A 21,202-nucleotide genomic window follows, 5' to 3' on the forward strand; every position below is an offset into this window, starting at 1 on the left:
GCATGAATAACAATTCCAACACCACACTGTCACACAAACACATCTATCACTACCACCACAATACACCAGTAATACTAGTAGTTGATTGCATTGATTTAAAAGTTGATGTTTTTACTGCACTAGGTGGTACGGTTAGCATCAAAAGTAGCTGGTTAATTTTTTTTAAATATACCTCGTTGAGTTTCTTGCCGGATTCTTCTCAGCAGTTTTTCCGAACCGGTGGTAGATTTTTGTTGACATTCATAAGTGCTTGTTATAGCCTAAATTGAATAAACATATCGCACACCTAGATCAAAACAGTATTAACTCAAAATTGGTGTATTTTTAGTTAATAGTATATTCGACATCTACAGTTGATGCCGCGTCAGCCAATAAAACAGAACCAAAAATATTCCAAAAACTCGCCGATAGTGGCTTTGTAAGACCCTTTTGCATGCGGCGGTGCCTCACCCCCCACCCGCAAGATCGTAGCATCGTTAGTTGCCGACCGAACACAACGCTGAGTGCACGCTAGCACTTTCATTTAAAACCGATGTATTTCGAGATAAGACTGTTTTGTTGACTGATTAGTGTAATTATTAAGTATTATTTCGAGTTGTTACAGTTTTGATGACTTGGCGTTGCACGACTGATGAATAATAAATTGTTCAAATTAGAGTTAACACTGTTTTGATGACCCAGGTATGGTATTTCTCTATGATTATTTTTAGTTATATCTGTTTTCATGGTTTTAATTATTGCTTTTGAATTGCGTCGCTTTTGTTGAATGAGAATTTATTCTTAATTATAATTTGAACTAACACAGATGGATGACTCTTTTAAGTTTCATAAAACGCAGTAATTTATGTTGAAACTGTTTTTAAATGTCACTTGTTGATTTGCTAGGCATGTTTGAGTTTTATCATTTTTGAGTTAATACGCTTTTTATGATTAATAATAAAAATTTACAATTTAAATACTTGTTTTTAGAAATATGAAGGGACGGGGCGGATATTCGTGCAAATGGTTAAAGAAAAAGAAAAAGAAAATGTTAACTAATATGCCGTCTCATGGCGAAGAGTTTCAAATGGAAAATAGCTTTTCAAAGGGAGAGTTACAAATGTTGACCAGTCAATTGGAACAAAATTCATCACCTGAGGGCCATTTTTCTGTTTCAAATAACCCAATGCCTCAGTCAATTGAGATCCAAAGACCTGATTATTATATTTCACCATACGAAGTGACGACAGTGACATCATTGATGATTCTGATGCGGATCCAAGTTTTGAGACGCCTGTTGTTAAAAAATTACCACCCAGGGTTGTACCAGCCACTTCATCGTCTTCTTCTTCCTCTAGCAGCAGTTCCAGCAGTTCATCAAGCGAAAGCAGTAGTTCTTCTGAGGGTGAAGACGAAAGCATTGATACCGAAAGTCCTAATATTCAAATATCCAACGCCGTCCAAAATCGTGTCACAGAAAGTAACGAAAATGAAAAAAGGGAAGAAGAGGGTACGAAAGCCAAAATGTGGAAAACAAAAGTTGTTAAACTATTACGGATTCCGGACAAGCTTATCAGTCTATGTCGAAAACGAAAAAAAAGTTGCAAGCAAAAAGCTACGCCCACCCTGTGGTGATAAATGTCGGCTGAAATGCAATAACAACATAGATGAAACTGCAAGGCAGCAGCTATTTGATGCATACTGGGCACTATCAGATCTTCAGAGACAAAGAGAATTTATTGTTCGTCATTCTCAAGAAATTAAACCTAAATACAGATACTCCTCAACGCAAACCTTAGAGCTCTCAACACATCCTTTTCTTTGAGTTGAACGGGAGCAACATAAGAGTTTGTAAGCAGTTTTTTAAGTCTACCCTTGACTTAAATGATCGAGTTATTAAAACCGCATTATCAAAAAAATTGGAGACGGGGTAATTGTTGGTGAACTAAGAGGAAAACACGGTAAACATCGAAAATTAGACCCAGAAGTCCAAACAAGTATAGTTCAATTCATTAACTCAATTCCTAGAATTGAAATCACATTATTTGAGAGCCCAAACATCCAGAGAATACATTTGCAGTGATAAAAGTCTTGCTGATTTATATAGAGATTATAAAGGGTACGTGAAGGAGACGGCTTGCCTTTTGCATCACCATCAGCTTCAACCGAATATTTAACACTGAGTTCAACATTGGGTTTTATATTCCAAAAAAGGACCAGTGTGACCTTTGTGAAAGGTTAAAAATTCAAATGACAGGGACAAGGAAAACATTAAAAATGAATACGAACAACATCTTAAAGAGAAGATTTTGGCTAGAGAAGAAAAGAAAAGGACAAGAGTAGAAAAGATGGTACATCGTAGCAGTTTATGACTTACAAGCAGTAATGCAACTACCTAAAGGACAAGTGTCGCTATTTTTCTATAAGTCTAGGATTAACTGCATGAATTTTACTGTAAGTGACTTAAATGCAAAAGACGTTACCTGTTATTTGGGACGAAACTGAAGGGAAAAGAGGAGCTATAGAGATAGGCAGCTGCATCCTTGAATATATTCAATCTGTGTCGAACCAGATACCAGACAAAGACATTGATTTGATTTTTTACTCGGATAACTGCTGTGGTCAACAAAAACAAATATCTGCTGTCTGCTTATGCTTACGCTACAAATAATATGAAGATTAATTCAATCACGCATTAAGTTTTAATTCGCGGCACTCGCAGAACGAAGGCGATAATGTTCATAGCGTAATTGAGAAACAAATAAAGAGACATTTGAAGTCAGGCCCAATTTTCATACCGCAGCAGTATGTTACATTGATTCGAACAGCGAAAAAAAGTGGAAATCCATACAAAGTAATTGAAATGTCTCACGATAAGTTTTACGATATCAAAGCTTTACAAGAAACTTGGGGTAGTAATTTCAACATAGATGAAGATAGATGTCAAGTCAGCTGGCATGACATAAAAGTTCTAAAGGTGAAAAAGAGCATCCTCAGGCTTTCTTTTACAAGACTTCATTTGCAGATGAAAGTTTCAAAAAAAACGAATGTACGCAAAGAGGTGCTACTACTCAGTCGCAGATAATATCCAAGGAATTAACACGTGCTTACACAGAAAAAAATCCTTTGACCGCTGCGAAAAAGAAAGACATACAATCACTAATTGATAAAAAAGCCATTCCTCACCAATACCACGAAGCTTATTACAAAAATGTTTTAGAGTGATAATTGTAGTAGAAAGCCAAGCCAAATATTACTTTCTAAAATATACTTTATAAAGTTGATTATATTATTATGCTTTCATAGCAATTTTGATTATTTTACGATTTGTTTATGGAAGACTATAAATAAAGAGTTTTATTTTTGAGAAGATTTTACAAGACTGATCTCGTGTAATTAAAGTGTTTGTAATAATTAAGGAAGAATTATTTGAATTTTTTTTTTCGTAGAGCTATTCATTTGTTTTGATTTGCCTTGGTAATGTTACAATTTATATTTTCGAGAAGATTTTAACACGACTGATCTCAAGTGTAATTTAAGTGTTTTGTAATAATTAAGGAAGAATTATTTGTAACATGTTTTTCGTAGAGCTATTCATTTGTTTCATTTGCCTTGTATAAGTTTATGACATGGTTCCTATTAAATAATATCTAGTGTAAAATTCATTATTTTCAATTTTACCTCATAAAACGTTCCAAATATCAATAAAACTACTCTCTTAATGAATGGCTTACTAACATTTTTATTGCATCAAAATCGAATTAATTCAAAAGTAGTATACAAAACAGTTCCAACTAGAAATAATTACGGAAATCAAATACACTTAATTCTAAAAAACTGTAACAACTGAAAAACGGTATTTAATTTATCTTTACATGATTTTAAATTTAAATTATGAATACATCAACTTACAATCTCAGTTTGCTTTACAAAATTCAACAAATAAGCTTCTATCGTGTATAGTTTTCTCAAATCAACATTTTTGCCATTTCTGAAAAAAGTGATTTTTTGAGTTAATACTGTTTTAATCTAGGTGTGCGATATTTTGACTTTGACTTTACTCTGTTACATTAACACGTTTGTCAATGATGTATGGCGCTAAGTACGTGGCTGTAAAACGACAAAGTACAAAAGTAATCAAGTACGAGAGAGAGAGAGAGAGAGATTTACACATATTGATACACCTAAAACAAAACATTGGTATAAAACATAAGGGAATGTATTCTAAATCACAAAATCCTAATAATGTACTCCCATACAATATATCCAATAATGTACCCCGCTTTTTGCTTAATATACGGCAACAAATAGACGCTTGAAATATTCACAGAATATTTAGTTGTATAACCGCTTCAAAAATAAACTCGTATTAAAGGGGGCTCCCATCCGGGGGGGACCTTTAATAGCGGCAACACTTCTTATTGTTATATTTACTAATTATGTGTCATTGCTGTTATAAATAAATTATTTTCTTTCTTTCTTTCTTTCTTTCTTTCCATACAACAAACTTGTTTTTTTTTGCTAATGTCTAATATTGTATAGATAATGGCACGGAACCCTAAAAGCAAGCTGCGTGTTGCAACAGCCACCGAGTCGCGTTGCTCCTAAGAAGAAGGGCTACGGATTAGCCCGAAACATGTCGAGCTAAACTCGATTTAAGACGGGAGTTATCCGGTACAACATCATTTAATCGAATAACCGCTTAAATTGAGTTACTATTACTCCAATCAACGGCCGACATAGATTTTTGTCATTTTGACGACAGAACCATATAAACAAGCAAAACAAAGCATGTAAAAAAAAGAAAATAACTTTTCCAAACAAGAACAGAACCGTCTTACCCGGAACACCAGTTTTTGCAACTGCTCCCATTATTTTTATTTTCCGGGATACATTTAGATTGCCGCGGACAAATCAAATGTCCTGGGAAAGAAATCAAAGCAACAAAACGATGTTATTGTATTGCTCTTTTGTCCCGCTTTCTGTTATTTTATCGTTATTATTTGCTCTTTTGGATAACTAGCAATTGCCCGCGGCTTTATTCGCGTTATCCATGGAATAAAGCAGTTAAATAAAATTCCCAGTCATACATTTTATAGTACGACGAGCTTTCGAGCAAAATTTAAGATGTTGAGTTTCTTGCCGGATTCTTCTCAGCAGAGGTTTTTCCGAACCGGTGGTAGATTTTTTTTGACATTCATAAGTGCTTCTTATAGCCTAAATTGAATAAAGATATTTTGACTTTGACTTTGACTTTGATGTCTTAAAAAGATTGCGCCTACAGTAATGATTGAGACTTGAAAAATTTACATAATGCATGCTGTTCCACCGTGATAAAGTTTTATACTAGTACGGGGAGCAGAAGACGCTTATTCGCACCTAATGAGGCGTAAACAAATTTATCTGAACACTTGTAATATTACTCATTCTGTGTCTTAACCATGTAATACTAACTATGTATACTTAGTATACATAGAAAAGAGAAAGAGAGAAAGAGAAAGAGATCACTCGTCGAATCCGACTCGGCTGGGCAGGGCAGCGTTCGGGAGGCTTCGCAGTGTCTTTTCATCAAAATTACCGCAGTGTTTGAAGTCAAAAGTCTTTGACCAGTGTGTGTTGCCAGTGATGACATACGGATCTGAGACGTGGGCGCTAACGATGGTCCTCATAAGGAAGCTCAAAGTCACTCAAAGGGCTATGCTCGGGGTTTCGCTGCGGGATAGAATCAGAAATGATGATATCCGCAATAGAACTAAGGTTACCGACATAGCTCGAAGAATTGCGAAACTGAAGTGGCAGTGGCGGGGTACCTTGCTCGCAGGACTGATGGCCGATGGGGTCAAAAGGTTCTCGAATGGCGTCCGCGGACCGGGAGACGAGCTGTCGGTAGGCCTCCAACAAGATGGAGCGACGACCTGGTTAAGATCGCGGGATCGCGGTGGATGCGAAAAGCACTAGACCGGTCTGAGTGGAGAGCCTTGGGGGAGGCCTATGTCCAACAGTGGACGTCTTTCGGCTGACATGATGATGATGTGAACTTGCCTTCGAAATCCAAAAGCTTAATGGTTACTTGACCTGAAATGTATATTTCAGAACCAAATTATTATTATTATTATTTTAAAATTTATGACGGTGGAAGCATTCTACACTTCCACTGAACGTAGATATAGTTTAGATATAGTTAGTGTTTAGTATTGTAACCACCCTTGGTAACCACCCCATACATCCCTGTATTTCTTTTATTATTATTTTTTGTATTTTTTTTTCTTTAACTGTATAATATAGTTTTTAAGTATTTTATTTGTAATTATATTTTTATGACAAAATGACTTTCTGCCAAGTTTCTTGCGGCGCATTCTTCTTGGCAATGATGGTCTTTCCGAAAGCGCTGGTAGTTTAAAAAAATGACGTGTAAAAGTGCCCATTGCGGCCTATTTACTAAATAAATCATTTGAATTTGAATTTGAATTTGAATTTGATGATACTTTAGTATTTTGCCACAATTTAGTGTAGTTGATTTGTAAGTAAGCAGTTGTTACATTTATGGTACTGAATAAAGTTTATTTATTATTATTATAATAAGTAAATACCTATAACACGATCCTGTGAAAATAATCGGCATACAGGTAGCGATCAAAAGTATTATCAGAAATAATATTATAAATTACAGCTACGTTAAAAAAATTGTATTCGTGTTCTTCGTCACAGCATCGTCCATGAAAATCGCAATGTATTAATAATTTTCGGGAATTCCCATTAATAATTTAGTGAAATCTCTAACAATTCAATCAGAAGACCTGAAATAATTAGTTTTGAGCCTACACAGTATTACGTTTTGGCTTTCTGAAACAAATTTTGTTCTAAACAATTTAAGCACAACAAAATTTTGACCAAATCCATTTTGGTCGGTATTAATTTGGTCCGAATTAAAAAATAATCATCACGTACGTAGACGATTTCCTATTTGTACTGAATTACAGTGAATCAATTATTCCACAAATTTCCCTTCACGTGAGAATCCAAAAGTTGAAAGCTCTCAGCAAAATTAGCCGTCCTGATCAGAGCTCCAGTGGAATCAAAGATGGCCGCCACTTCTCTAATGAAACTGCGACGGAATCACTTAAATCACGGCGGGTAATATTAGGTCACCGTTGCATGGCTGCACAGCACAGAGTTAAGAAGACAGATGCTTTAATGGCCAGAAATTTTAGATCTGTAAAACTGATGCTGTTGGTACATAGACCATAATAATATTACAATACAATACAATAACTTTTAATGTTAAAATGTAAATATTGAATAAACCGTAATCGTGCACTTTAATGTATTTTGTTTACAATGTCAAAAATTTAAAAGCAATTAATTGAATAAAGTTACAAAAAAGAACTAAAAAAAATTCTATACAAAACAAAAAAACAAAACTTATAAAAATTAACTTAAACTTAAAACTCTTTACAAAAAAATATCATAAGTAAGCAGTACAGAAAACAAAGGTACGCAGAGTTTATTTTTTAAAGTAAGCATAAGCGAGCTTATCGCTTCAGAGCGATCTCTTCTGGGCAATCTTTGCAATAAAGCAAAGCATATTTAATTAAATTACAGTTCCATTTAATGATTTGCAGGTTAGGCAAGGGATAAAGTCGCCTTTTTACGTGTAACTTTTTTTTAATTAGGAGAGGGAGGCATATTGATCGAGCGGGTCACAATGAACGACAATTCGCCACTTGGATCTAGCGGTTGCCCGTAACTATTATGGTCAGTCCATCTCGCTTCTACACCTACTAAAAAATATTATCTCAAGTAAAACAGGTTTGCCATAAAACATTTTAGTCGTGGCTTGTAAATAAATAAATAAAATAAATAAATAAATATCACGGGACAATTCACACCAATTGACCTAGTCCCAAAGTAAGCTTAGCAAAGCTTGTGTTATGGTACTAAGCAACGGATAAATATAAGTATATAGATAGATACATACTTAAATACATATTAAACACCCAAGACCCGAGAACAAACATTCGTATTTTTCATACAAATATCTGCCCCGACACGGGAATCGAACCCGGGACCTCAAGCTTCGTAGTCAGGTTCTCTAACCACTAGGCCATCTGGTCGTCTAAAACTACGTCGCTTGTACTATCAATAAATATGAAAACTTTGCAAAAATTTAGATGACAAGTAATGCAACCGTCCCAGTTCACTCTGCGATCCAGATTCAATTGAATCATGCCCGCTGAAAGATTGTCGCGTCGGGGAACCCGTTCGAATCAGGCATTAATGTATTCAGGGATCGCTTGCAGAGCTAACATTAGTGGGTTCTATTCTTATAGCTACTCGATGAAATGTAACTAAGGATTCTTCTGCAAGAAAATTCTGTAGCGTTTGTAGAAAATATTCAGCGTGTATTTTTGTAGTAACACAAAAAGTAACTAGACTTTGGTTTTAGTGCTGTTTAGTGCAATGAATTTTAACTTAACTACACATCGCCTTTGAAAAATTCGAGCTACAATATAACTATTGTGTACTAAGTACATTATGTTTTACGAACGGTAAATAAGGAATTACGAAATAAAGTCTAATAGAAACCCAAATTGAAGAGTGAGGGCATTTAGTGAGTTGGGGTAACATACAAAGTTTGTCATCACAAATTTGAGTAAATATATAAAGTTAATCAATAAGACCGAAGCCGTGGTGGCCTAGTGGTTTGACCAATCGCCTCTCAAGCAGAGGGTCGTGGGTTCAAACCCCGGCTTGCACCTCTGAGTTTTTCGAAATTCATGTGCGGAATTATATCTGAAATTTACCACGAGCTTTGCGGTGAAGGAAAACATCGTGAGGAAACCTGCACAAACCTGCGAAGCAATTCAATGGTGCGTGTGAAGTTCCCAATCCGCACTGGGCCCGCGTGGGAACTATGGCCCAAGCCCTCTTGTTCTCAGAGGAGGCCTGTGCCCAGCAGTGGGACGTCTATAGGCTGGGATGGATGGAATCAATAAGACAAAAAAAAAAAAAATTTGTCAGTACCGATTGTTTTTCAACGGATGGCGGGATGTTTCTCTACACTTTAATACAAAAATATTTCGTTTAAAAACGTACAATACTAAATGTGTGCATGTAGCCAAATAGGTTAAAAAAATTGTAAAAACTTTTAAAATCTCCTTGCGCCGTTAACAGGCGTTGGTATCGATACAAAATGCGAGTTGTACGACTGTTCTATGTAAATAAAAACGCGTGCACAAAGACTCTAACGCTGGCTAAAGACTTAAAATATCATTACCTTTTATGAAAAAGCGCTCTACACTCCTTAAAGGTCTAGATTTACCATTAATTTGCAAACTCATGCAGCCGACTTCAAATTATCATTCTTTTCTTCCATCCCCCCATTCCTCAATAGCTTTCAAAGCCAGAATTCAAACGCGTCTTAAAAACCAGCACAATGCGAACAATCCCATCCTGACCGATGTTCGATTACCGAGCGGGTATTGTGCTCTGAATAATTGCTACCGCTATCGATGTCGTTCCGACATCGACGGAGTTATCGATGTCTGAAAAGGTGACTGGGACAGATGCGCGGGAAGCTTTGTTGGGATGAAAGGTAAGTTCTCGTCGATGCTGTTGACAATAGTGTTTTGAAATAAGTTTATGGGCTAGAGGTACGGATGTGTGTATTAGTAATCGAGTGGGGGATTGAGGAGTCTTTGTAATATAAAAATCCCTACTTTCCACGTCACGTCATAATTTAAAGACCCGATACCCGAAAATCTGAATAAAAGAAAGCCTTAATGACTGTTATACCGGGTGTGGCCTGTGATACGAGAAAAAAGTTAAAACGTAGATCGTCCTCGTCAAAGTGTACAATATTAGTTCAGCGACTTTTAATTACATATAATGGAGTCTTTGAATTTTCCTTTCTTCATACAAATTAAATACTGCTATCAATGTACGCCATCCCAGAACACAACTGACGTCCCCTGTCACGCTACAAACATCAAGCATTTTGCTCTACATTGCTTCTTCGAATAAAATTAAAAGTGTTATAAAGTACGCAAACTCAATTGGGACCCAGGACCACTCTTCTAATTGATCCAGATTTACATAAAAAGGCAAGAACTTGGAATCCTTTTTAGGGTTCCGTACCCAATGCTGACAAACGGAACCTTAATACAGTCATTGAAAATACAAACTGAAATATAGATGCACAGAAAAAACAGAAAAAATAAAACCATCACTGGAATCGAACCCAGGTCCTCGGTAATCCGTACCGCGTGCTATACCGCTACACCACTGATGGTCACTGATGGTTTGACCATCAGTGGTCTTATTTTTCTATTTTTCTGTGCATCTATATTTCAGTTTGTTATTTTCAATTCGGTTTTACGGGATGACCGTAAAAGTAAAAATTTGGAATTGAAATAAAAAATACAAAAAGATTCCATAAAACCAATCTTAACATAATACAGTCGCTACGCTGACCGTCTCTGTCTGTCAAAGTGCCGTATCTTGAAAACCGTAATAGATAGACAGCTGAAATTTACACTATAAAGCATAATGTGAATTTTTATTGCCGCTGCAACGGTAAATAATAAAAATAAAATTAAATAAAAAAATAGGGTTGTCCTCTTACAAGAAACGTATTATTTTAGAAAATTACAACTTAAAATGTAATATTGATATGGATTTTGTCTAAAATAAAACATTGGAATTTGAATCTAACTAAGCCAACGAGCGTGAACATTAATAAATATTTCCTTCAGATACCCACGAAGCGGCCTAAATAACTCTTAATTACAAACCACGTCTTTTATTCTTATGTTTATTTCCTACAAATTCAGGGGAAGTCGTAATAATCAGACAGTAAGGCAAATGAGCCGAAGGGTAATTACCGTTACGCAAATGCAGAGGGCGCTGTAATCGCCTGCTTCCGGCGTCTCGGGAAGTGACTGGGTCTTACTTATGGCGGTTTGCCATGACAGTTCTGAAAATGCTTCTTGCGTTAGAACGTACCTACCTAAGGGGCATCATTACTATCGAATTTGGAAATTTACTACCGATTTTTGCATTTATTTTTACGAATTGCTCGTTCAAAATATAAAAAAAATATATAATGCCATGATAAAATAGAACTGATTAAAATTAGTACTACTGATAATTGAAAAACGTATCTATTTTACTTCTTTTTTTTAACCCCCGACGCAAAAAGAGGGGTGTTATAAGTTTGACCGCTATGTCTGTGTCTCTGTCTGTGGCACCGTAGCTCTTAAACGTTAGGCCGATTTGAATGCGGTTTTTTCATTTGAAAGCAGGTTTTCTAGCGATGGTTCTTAGATATGTTTTATCAAAATCGGTTCAGCCGTTTTTGAGATATTGAACTTTGAAGTGACAAAGTCGGGGGTGTTCCGACTTTTTGTTGGTTGGGTTATTGTGTTTTCGGTGTTAATAATTTTATAACAAAGGTACTAGATACTTACCTAGTCTTTTATTTCTTAATGTTGTTAAATGTTGGCGTAGATATGCAACCGACTAAGAATTTATGAATCATTGGGATTACTCGGTGACCTAGTTGGTAGGTATGACATCTTTGTCACATAAAGCCGCAGAAAGTGCTGGTTCAAATCTCGTCCGGCGATCCGAAAATATTTTTAATAAAACGAATCGTAGGTACCTGAATGTTTTTTATCTTACTAGAGACCCGCCCCGGCTTTGCACGGCCAAAATAAATAAAAACGGCCAAGTGTGAGTCGGACTTCCGTACCTATACAACATTAGACAGCAAAAAATGGTCAAAAAAACCACGTTTGCCATACGGGAGCCCCCCTTAAATATTTATTCTATTTAATTTAATTGTTTATTTTTAAAGTGAATTAAAATACAATTTAATATTCTGTGAATATTTCAAGCAACTATACCTGTTCCCGTAAAGAGCACCCCTTAAATATTTATTTTATTCCGCTTACCTATAGTATTTGTTATTATAGCGGCAACAGAAATACATCATCTGCGAAAATTTCAACTGTCTAGCTATCACGGTTCATGAGATACAGCCTAGTGACAGACAGACGGACAGTGGAGTCTTAGCAATAGGGTCCCGTTTTTATTACCCTTTCGGCACAGAACTCTAAAAAGGTCTCTAATCGAGGGCACTTCACACACATTTTTTAGCTCCATTTCCCAAAAACAACACCCGACCCGCGCGAATCCGGTGGGCGTCAACGTAAGGTAAATGCATTTTTTGGTTAGATTTATATTTTTAAATTCGTAATATCTTTTGAATGGAATGTCCGATTTGAATAATTCAAAAGTAATCTACATGTATTGAAATCATCTTTAATATGAAACTATTTATTTGGATAAGGATTAATAAAAAGGTATGGATAACATGGTCTGATTTTAGTCGGCATTTCAGTCAACTTTTAAAATTAAAAAAAGTAGTTAAAGTAGTGACATAACTGCAATAGTTTGAGATGTGGTTTCGTGAAGTTTTTTGTAGATAATGATATTACTATATTCTCATCATCTCAGCCTATATACGTCCCACTGCTGGGCACAGGCCTCCTCTCAGAGCAAGAGGGCTTGGGCCATAGTTCCCACGCGGGCCCAGTGCGGATTGGGAACTTCGCACGCACCATTGAATTGCTTCGCAGGTTTGTGCAGGTTTCCTTACGATGTTTTCCTTCACCGCAAAGCTCGTGGTAAATTTCAAATGTAATTCCGCACATGAATTTCGAAAAACTCAGAGGTGCGAGCCGGGGTTTGAACCCACGACCCTCTGTTTGAGAGGCGATAGGTCAAACCACTAGGCCACCACGGCTTCAAACCACTAGGCCACCACGGCTTACGACTATATTCTATAATATTGTAAAAAAAAAATGGTTCTATTATCAATAGTTTCCACAGCGCATGCGATGAAGCATGTTTAATGGCAACTTTTTTACACTTTGAGGCACATTATTGAAGTTTTAGTACGGAACCCGTTCCCGTGTGGTGTCGGGTTAGAATAACACCTCTCCATTTCTTCCGTGGATGTCGTAAGAGGTGACTGAGGATATAGGTTAAGGTATACCGTAGGCGACAGGCTATCAACCTGTCACTATTGTACCGTTTTTGTCAAACTTAAAACCTAAAATTGCTAAAAGTGGCCCCGAAGCGGTAACTTTTCGTGTTCTCTGCCTACCCCATTTGGGAATACAGGCGTGATGTTTGTGTGTGTTGTGTAGTACGGAACCCTATTTTTTTTTCTGGTAATAAATATTATAGCCTATGGCACTTTTGGATAATTTAGCATTCTAATAGTGAAAGAGTTGTTAAAATCGGTCCAATAGTTTTTGAGTTAATTCGTAACAAACATCCAAAAATCCAATTAGTATAGATAGATAAAAATTCAGCCATTTCTCAGCTTCCCAAACAGCGCGTATCACTGCAACACGCACAAATAAGATAAACGCGGCGTCGGCGAGTCGGAAACAATTTACAAACTTTGCTAATTCCCCTATTGGATTTCTGGAATTAAATTTCTGGACCAAATATTAAAGTTTCATCACAAACGGCGCAGTCGAGAGTTAACGAGAGAGTGTTTTGATTTTTTTTAATAAATATATTGTGTTAAAAATAATATCATTGATAACACGAGTTTTTTTTAATTGGTCTTGATTTGACATAGGTAAAATGACTTTTTACTGAACATCACAATTGTAAGCGATTGCCTTTAGGTACACACGGTACACAGAGAAAAAATAAGAAGGTAAAAAAATCATATAGACCGGGAGATGGTGACACAAAAAATTAGGTAATTTGAACCAGTGTGGCTGTTCTTCAGGGATCTGATTACGGAATGACAAAAAAGGAAATGATGGCCATAGCGCTGGTACCGGCGGCCCAATCGCGTGGGCGTTAATCGAACGTGTCGGATAAATAACGAGTGTCGAACGATTTTGTTCCACAAAAATGCTTGTATTTTCCGATAGTGGATAAAAAAAGAAGTAGGCGGTAGCGTAATGCCACTTCTCCGGTGTGACCCACAGCCCGCCATACCGACGCGAATACATTAATTTAAATAAAAACAATTCAACCATTTGTTCCGGGCTAATTTTTGCACAGCTAATCATCGTCGAGTAGCCATTCACGGAAATCACATTGCCATAATTTTCCGACGGTTCCCAATGGCCGCCATACCGTCGCAAAGGAGTAAATTTTTATTTTTTTGCAAAACGATTTGTCTAAATTTTTTTTAACAGTGTTTTGTATGATCATAAATAGAAGTCTGATAATGCCATACCTGTGGGAGGTGGCGAATGTGTAATTTTTTTTTCAAAATTCTAAGATTTGGCGTAAGTATGGCGCTCTTTTTCCCTCTACTAGAAGTATGGCAAATATAATAAGGGTCACAATGTATCATATCATTTCCGAAAATCCAAATGCCATATGCCAAAGTGCAATTTTTAAAATGAAATAAACAATTTTAATTAGTAAAGAAGTGTAATAATTATGTAGTAATATTAGTCAAGATTGTCATTTTACTACTTTGACATTTCGCGATTTGGACCACCCGAGGCTTGGACGTGGCACGACTTAGACGTTGTAAGACATGGACCTTTTACGATGTGGACGCAATTTTGACACTGGACATTTTACGACTGACGTAAGACGCCCGCGGGACCTAATTTCATTTCGTTACATATCACTTTCATTTCAACAGACAGTGCCTGTATTAATTATTAGACAGTACCTTACTAATACGGTCCTTTCGGCACCCTTTGGGTATGGGACCCTAATGATGGTAATAATTAAGCAGGACTATACTCTCGCACCCTCGCCGCCCGTTTCGCTGTTTCTTGTCTAACTAATTTCAATATTGTTTTTGGAGCGGTGTTTGTATTAAACCAAATGTTTCAAGAACGAGAGAGGAATAACTTATACTTACAAATCGATAACGAAAAGTTTTTGAATTATTTTCTTGATTAAACAAGCAATGAAGGCTACCGTTTTTGCGCTCACCAGTTGGCGCCACTGTAGACAAAGGTCCTGCCTGAAGTATAGTGGTAAGTTTGTATATTATAACGGGCGTGAAAACAAAATTTACATTGAAATCATATTTAATACCTTAAAACCGTACCATAAAGTTGCGTAGTCCCGTTTTGTTCGGAAAAAAGAGAGGACGAAGGTTTCCGAAAGACAAAACTGTCTCAAAGTCAAAACACAGACATTCATAGCCCTGTAACGCATATTTGCCATAATTAATTTCAGGTACTGTAAAATATTCACGGAATTATTCTAATTATAAATAAACCCGCGTAGCTCACCCATAAACAGTGTCATTTGACATTTCGGAGACCTCTCGCTACACAAGCGCCTCTAGCGGCGAAATTATACGCGATAGCCTTCATTTGCGAAGGACTGCCAAAAATTTGGGATAAAAATGGTTATAATACCTTACCTACATAATTATGTATTAGGCTTCTATCATTCCGAATAATGAATAGATAATGATGAATGAACGATGACCGCGCAAATCTTCATTACTGTTAATTATAAAAATCTAATAATAATATTAGTACATACATACATAAAATCACGCCTCTTTCCCAACAGGGTAGGCAGAGACTACATCCTTCCACTTGCTACGATTCTGGCATACAACTCTCGCTTCCTCTACATTCATCAATCTTTTCATGCATGCACGTCGGTTTAGAGTACTCCTGACCCGACCTTTCTTCAGAACGTCCCCGATTTGATCGTGGTACGTTCGTCTAGGCCTTCCTCTCCCAACGTTCTCATTCACGCTCGTCTTATAGATCTGTTTAGTCAATCTGTTTTCATTCATTCTCTCAACATGCCCAAACCATCCAAGCATCCCTTTCTCAATCCGTGTGACTATACCTTCATTTACACCACAGCGTTCTCTTATCACACTATTTCTAATTCTGTCACTCAGTTAATATATAATGTTAGTAGGATTAATTTTGTTACAATCAAAACTAAACGATTCGCCAGCATCCATAAACACTCCAAATATCATTTCACACGACTCATCTCCTCTTTAGCGATATCTTCGTCTCATTCAATCACATCTTTATCATAACAGCAACCAATTTATTGCGTTAAATCGAGCGACCGGTCGCGCGACTCGCGTCAATCATTCTGATCGTGCTGAATGGCAATAATATCGGTGATATCGATGTTTTGGGGCCTATCGGTAAATATCGATACTAACTGGTCAAAGAATTGTGTCAATATTATCGATATTACGAGTATAAGTCATCATCATCATCATCATGTCAGCCGAAAGACGTCCACTGCTGGACATAGGCCTCCCCAAGGCTCTCTACTCAGACCGGGCGGTAATAATAGCAAATTGCAACCCTGCTAAAATCTATTACTTACTTCCGTCTATTATAAAAGCTGCCTGGAAGAGATCGCTCTCAAGCGATAAGGTCGCCTATACATTACCTTTAAAAATCTCCATATTCCTGTTTTCTGTACTACTTACCACGTGTTGGTGTTCATTAAAATGTTATTGTAATGAATTGTAATAACAAAATCAGCTCCTAAATTAAAAGTAAATCAACTCACAGTGATCCACCATTTTAATTTAGACCTTTGTGAGATGAAATCTTAATCACAATAGGGTATTAATCTGAGTTGATATACTCTTGATCTAAGAGTACAAAATATCTGAAGTATAAAACGTAATTTTTAAATATTGTAATCAAGCGTATCAATTGGTATTGATTTAAGAAATATCAAAGTCAAAGTCAAAATATAATAATATTTATTCAATTTAGGCCATAACAAGCACTTATGAATGCTGTCAAAAAAAAACTACCACCGGTTCTGAAAAACCTCCGTTGAGAAGAATCCGGCAAGAAATTCAACGAGGTATATTTTTTTTAAAACAGATTTACAATATTATTAAATAATATTTATACATCACAAGTATTTAACACAACTTTATTTTTAACACAGTAGGTTCGCTATTTGAATGGATCGCTAATGCGGATCGGAATTATTTCCAAATATCCCTGTCCATGATATAATCATTTTTTTTAAACTTTATAATACGCCAATTCAATCATAAATTTTGGCTACGACCATTTTTATTTTATGCCTATATTTTCCCTTTTCTTTAAGTAACGTGTTCCTCTGCATTTACATATACTTTTTATTTTAATTTCAACTACGTCAGGTACAGATACATTAACGGTTTTTGTGTTTTGCTGTTAATTGTTATTTTTGTAATAATAGCAAATTTTATTTTTATTCTCAACTAACAATTAATCGTAGGTACTTCGTTGGTATGTGATTCCAAATGATTACTTATACTTCTGTACATTAAATGAATCATCTCTACGACATGCCTCACGTAAGCTCAAGTAATAATAATTGTGATTATTTTTAAAACTCCCTTTTGGTAGTAGAGGAATTATCGATAAGAAGTTCAACCGATTGTTGTTACAACACTAGAGTTCAAGCGATCGGTTGGTCGACAAGTCGGCGGAGCCGTCTAGCGACTTGTTCCCGACATTAATATCTTCATACACCATTGGAGGTATTCAGAAGGAAATCGGTTTTGATGAAGTGGGGTTGATACGAACTCATTTGATTTCGTTATGCTTATCTCAAGCGGTAAAGGTCGTCATTTTAGAAACGTTTATTTCAAATTGTGATTAAAAAATAACTGCGTTAAAAATAATTAAATAGAAAGAAACAAGTTAGTGGTCTGGAACTCTGTTAAAAGTAACCTATAGTTCAACAGTCGGGACCTATTCAATATTGTGACTGGCTTTTAAATTCTCAGAGTTGAATTTTAAGTTACATCAGAGTTTTAGAGAATTAGAAAATTGTTTTTATTTTTAGTTTATTAACGCAGAAAGATGGTAGATTTTTATTAACATTTGTCAATGTGCCTGACAGCGCCATCTGCACAATGATACGCAAATTACGTGGCTTATTGATGAATTAAAGAACTCTCATCGATTGTTTGTAGCAAATCAATAAACCAAGTAATTCTTTAGGGAGCTAACAGAGGGCACTTATGTAAACCAACTTTTAGGGAACAATTTTTATTATAATTACTTTCCAAATATACACCGAAGAAATCAGACCTCTCGCATTTTCAATTCCCTGGCATCACTCCACCCATCCACGAGCCGACAACATTCATAGGTGTTTGTCATTGATTAAAATTATTAAATATAACTGAAATAAGTAAAGATTATATCTCGCACTCGGGTTAATCCAAAATATGCATTTCTTGCCATTGTATCACATAGTGACACACAAACGTCACAACGTTTGACTTATATAACCTAACCTACAAAAAGTTGGAAACCCCCCGACATTGTCACTTCAAAGTTTAGACGACCAGATGGCCTAGTGGTTAGAGAACCTGACTACGAAGCTTGAGGTCCCGGGTTCGATTCCCGTGTCGGGGCAGATATTTGTATGAAAAATACGAATGTTTGTTCTCGGGTCTTGGGTGTTTACTATGTATTTAAGTATGTATCTATCTATATAATTATATTTATCCGTTGCTTAGTACCCATAACACAAGCTTTGCTAAGCTTACTTTGGGACTAGGTCAATTGGTGTGAATTGTCCCGTGATATTTATTTATTTATTTTAAAGTTCAATATCTCAAAAACGGCTGAACCGACTTTGATAAAATATGTCTAAGAACCATGGCTAGAAAATCTGCTTTCAAAAAACCGCATTCAAATCGGTTCACCCGGTAAGAGCTACGGTGTCACAGACAGACAGACACACATAGTGGTCAAACTTATAACACCCTTTGCGTCGGGAGTTAAAAAACTGTACTAGTCGAATCTCCAACGCAGCGTCCATCCATCATAACGAATAAACGAGCGAGTCACACGAAGCGTTAAGCTGGCGATACGCGAATAACGTTATTTATCGCAACGTTATTTAGCGTTATTTTACATGAGATTAGCCGGTTGTTAACTGTTGCAGGTGCATGAGGATGATTTTTTCCTTTTTCAGCTGACGCATTACAGCGTGTTCCAAAAATATACTGGGCGGCAAAAAATCAAAGTAATAAGTAATTTTGTATGCAGAGTGGGCAAAATTTCGTGCCGGTGAGTATATATAAAGCGGAAAGTGGTTGAAACAGTTCAAGCGGTTTTTTGACAAAAGAACTATGGTTTTCTTTTGCTTCCATAAAAAAAAAAAAAATGTTAAAGTGCTTGTTGGACTCGCGCCCCGAGAGTGCCGTAGAAATTTGTAGTTGTCTGTGAGTCAGTCAGTCAGTCAAGGTATTGCTAACTTAATAGGTAAAGTATAGGCAAATTGTTACTCATTCAAGTTGAGCACATCTAACCGCCCATTGATACCTGCAACACCAGGGGGATTGCAGATGCGTTGCCAACCTAGAGGCCTAAGATGGGATACCTCAAGTGCCAGTAATTTCACCGGCTGTCTGACTCTCCACGCCGAAACGCAACAGTGCAAGCACTGCTGCTTCACGGCAGGATTATAAGATGGTGGTCCAGAAAAAGAGACCAGCGCTGGGAATCGAACCCAAGTCCTCAGCAATCCGTGCTGCGTGCTATAACCCCTACACCACCGCTGGACAAGATTCTAGACACGAATTTTTCCGATGCATACATATCTCAGGTTGCTTATTTTTACTAGCGACATCTATGTTCCGCTCTCATCGAGAGACGTCACACTCTTTCGGAACCAACCGCTCACCCAGACAAGAGATATCGTTACTAAGCAATCAAATTATGAATATTTTTTTGGAGTCTTTTTTTGTATTTGTACCAGAAACTGGTTTTTCTGTGCATCCATGTCTCAGTTTGTATTTTCGATATGGTTTCACGGGATACCCGTAAAAGTAACAAATTTGATTCTAGACACGATTTTTTCCTGTCCAGCGGTGGTGTAGGGGTTATAGCACGCAGCACGGATTGCTGAGTACCTGGGTTCGATTCCCAGCGCTGGTCTCTTTTTCTGGTTTTTCTGTGCATCCATGTCTCAGTTTGTATTTTCGATATGGTTTCACGGGATACCCGTAAAAGTAACAAATTTGGAGTTGAAATAAAAAATACAAAAAAAGACTCCAAAAAACCAATCATAATGGTGGTAACAATCCGGGCGGACCTTGCACAAATTTGCGCTTACGAATAATGGCTCAATTGAATATTTAATTGAGAGTTTCGTTACAATTAACATTCAAATCGATATTATTCTCATATCAGCTTCATTTACTGGCTCACTTGTGACAAATAACTCAATTTTCAAAAATTGACATTTTCAAAAGTTTAAAAATGGAACGCTCCAAAGAACGTTCGCTAATTGATCGGGAACAAATCGTGAATGCCACTTTTAACGGTTTGCTATTACAAGAGCGTATGATTATTTAGTGAATCTTGCAAAATGAATGCTGCTGGGAATAATTAAGGTTGATTTTGGAGTACGTAGATTTGAGTGAGATAAGAGATTGTCATAGTGATTGGCTGGAATTGGTTTTATCGGAGTCAAAACGCGGCTTTAGTTCCGATAGTTGGATAAAAGTTGATTTTTAATTTAATTAATTACTGTACCAACCAATGTACAGGGTGTGACATCAAGTCGGATAAAAAGTTGTACCTATGTTTCTTTCTACTAATAGCTATTACAAATGCAAAAGGTCCTATATGCCTGTATTTATTTGTGTGTCTGTCAATCTGCTACTTGAATTCGAATTTCAAATTATAGTTTAATGACCATAAAAAATATCAAAAATTACATAGCCTCCATTCATTTCGCATGAAGAACACCAAAATTCAATGCTCAAAAACTTCGGCATTTGTAACAAGATTAATAGCTTTTAATATCAAATATCACACTTAATCGACTCATGCGCTCTGGAAACTTGGCATATTCAAAATTGATATTCCCAGCCGCGCGCGGGCAGCTCGATTCTTTTAATACCCCGTCAAAGAGTTCCCGTCCGGGATTTTAATAAATCCCGCGTGGGCGCGTTATTAAATCAAGGAATACGGGAACCGGGATTTCGAGCTTACCAAAGATATTTTAATCCTTTAGCAAGCGGGACACGAGTTGGAATTGTTTTGATATTGTTTATTACTTTATGGTGCAACTGGTACAGCAATTTTGTTAATAAAGAAATAAATGATGACCGGATGGCCAAGTGGTTAGAGAACCTGACTACGAAGCTTGAGGTCCCAGGTTCGATTCCCGGCCGGGGCAGATATTTGTATGAAAA

General features: G+C 36.6%; 1 protein-coding gene and 1 pseudogene across 1 annotated transcript in view; one reads left to right on the top strand and one right to left on the bottom strand.

The window, feature by feature from the left end:
* Window positions 1-21,202, bottom strand: part of LOC141440825 (uncharacterized) — a 972,542-nt gene that overhangs the window by 172,791 nt on the left and 778,549 nt on the right. The window lies entirely within an intron of this gene.
* LOC141441139 (uncharacterized) lies at window positions 1,219-2,156 on the top strand (annotated as a pseudogene).

Source organism: Choristoneura fumiferana, chromosome 23, assembly GCF_025370935.1.
Source record: "Choristoneura fumiferana chromosome 23, NRCan_CFum_1, whole genome shotgun sequence".
NCBI lineage: Eukaryota > Metazoa > Arthropoda > Insecta > Lepidoptera > Tortricidae > Choristoneura > Choristoneura fumiferana.